The 2063-nt window shown below is 40.8% G+C and overlaps 1 pseudogene across 1 annotated transcript; it reads left to right on the top strand.

The window, feature by feature from the left end:
• Window positions 1-315: 315 nt before the first annotated feature.
• LOC308613125 (CBY1-interacting BAR domain-containing protein 1-like) lies at window positions 316-1172 on the top strand (annotated as a pseudogene). The gene has a single exon. The product of its transcript is annotated as a CBY1-interacting BAR domain-containing protein 1-like (transcript).
• The last annotated feature ends 891 nt before the right edge of the window (window positions 1173-2063 follow it).

The raw sequence follows: 2063 nt of genomic DNA on the forward strand, positions 1-2063 counted from the left end.
TCTTTGACCTGAACTGTTGTTGTTGTTTAATGGGTATTGCTTTCAGTAAACATTTTAGACTTTATCTTTTTAAAAATTGCTTTTTAAAATTAATATTTTTCATACTGTTCTTGAGTAGTGATATTTGTTAAAGTGCTGTGCATTAATTTTGTTTTGCACTACCAAGTTAAAGCCTTTTTTAATAGACTATAAAGGTAAATCTAGAAATTACTTATTTTACATTTATTTCTTTTTAAAATCCAGGATGGGCCTGGGTGCCTCAGAGACCCTGTCTTTGGGCCCCAGCCCACGGTCTCTGGCTGTGTGTGAGGGAAGATGTTGAGGTGCAGCTTGGAGAACCAGGATGCTCAATTGTAAGATCCTGTCACAAATGTGGAGAAGTATTTTGGAGAGCTGTGCTAAATCTTTGCTGCTTATGTGCAGAAAACTGCCAGACTGGGATACAAAACAGAGCTCCTGGTGAATGAAATCAATGTGTATGCCTCTACAGAGACCCCAACTTTAAAGCAGGGCCTGAAAAACTTTGCTGACGAGTTTGCCAAACTTCAGGATTATTGACAAGCAGACGTTGAAAGACTTGAAGCCAAAGTAGTTGAACATTTGAAAGCTTATGGAACCATTGTAAAAATGAAACGAGATAACCTCAAAGTAACATTAACAGCAAGGAATCAAGAAGCTTTTCAACAGTTAACTCAGAAAGAATATGTCAGAGAAACCCATCTGACTGACATGTTATTTCACAGGCAGAAACTGAATTACAAAGAGCTACAAGGGATGCTACCTGAACAACTCATCATTTGGAGGAAACTACTGACAATTTTGAAAAGCAGAAAATAATGGATATAAAGACAATATTTTCAGAATTTATCATTATCGAAATGTTATTTCACAGCAAAGCTTTAGAGTTCTACACTGCTACCTACCAAAAAATACAACAGATTGATGAAGAAGAAGATTTAGAGGTTTTCCAAAATTCTCTGTATCCACCAGATTATTTATGTCATTTAGATATCATCAGAGCAAATTCAAAGTCACCTCTTCAGAGATCACTGTCAGCTAAGTGCTTATCTGGAGCAGGACAGGTAATTATTTGTTGACTAAGAAAGGATCAACAAGCAGAAGAGGATGATGAAGAAGATGAAGACTCAGACGTTATAGAAGAAGAAAATTAAATTTCTTAAGTAAACTTTGCATTTCCATTTTCATCTTAAATGACTTGAAATCCAGATTTACTAAAACTGTAGAACTTTACACTGGATTCATATGTTAAACTTCAAAATGAAATCCTACTGGAAATGGAGAAATTATTAAAGGAAATTTATGCTGATCAATCAATAAATAAATAACTAAAATTCAGGACGTGTCCATGTAAACTTTATTTTATTTTATTTTATTTTTGCGGTACACGGACCTCTCACCACTGTGGTCTCTCCCGTTGCAGAGCACAGGCTCCGGACGTGCAGGCTCAACAGCCATGGCTCACGGGCCCAGCCACTCCGCAGCATGTAGGATCTTCCCGGACCGGGCCACGAACCCGTGTCCCCTGCATCGGCAGGAGGACTCTCAACCACTGTGCCACCAGGGAAGCCCTAAACTTTATTTTAGAAGAATAAACATGGGGAGACCTTCAAGATGGCGGAGGAGTAAGACATGGAGATCACCTACTCTCCACAAATACATCAAAAGTACCTCTACATGTGGAACAAATCCTACAGAACACCTACTGAACGCTGGCAGAAGACCTCAGACTTCCCAAAAGGCAAGAAAATCCCCATGTACCTGGATAGGGCAAAAGAAAAAAGAAAAAACAGAGACAAAAGAATAGGGACGGGACCTGTACCTTTGGGAGGGATCTGTGAAGGAGTTCCACACACTAGGGAGCCCCTTCACTGGTGGGGACGGGAAGTGGGCAGTGGGGGAGCTTCAGAGCCGTGGAGGAGAGCGCAGCAACGGGTGTACAGGGCAAAGCAGAGAGATTCCCACACAGAGGATCATTGCCAATAAGCACTCACCAACCTGAGACGCTTGTTGGTTCACCTGGTGAGGTGGGTGGGGGGTGGGAG

Source organism: Mesoplodon bidens, assembly GCF_964165515.1.
Source record: "Mesoplodon bidens genome assembly, chromosome: 2".
NCBI lineage: Eukaryota > Metazoa > Chordata > Mammalia > Artiodactyla > Ziphiidae > Mesoplodon > Mesoplodon bidens.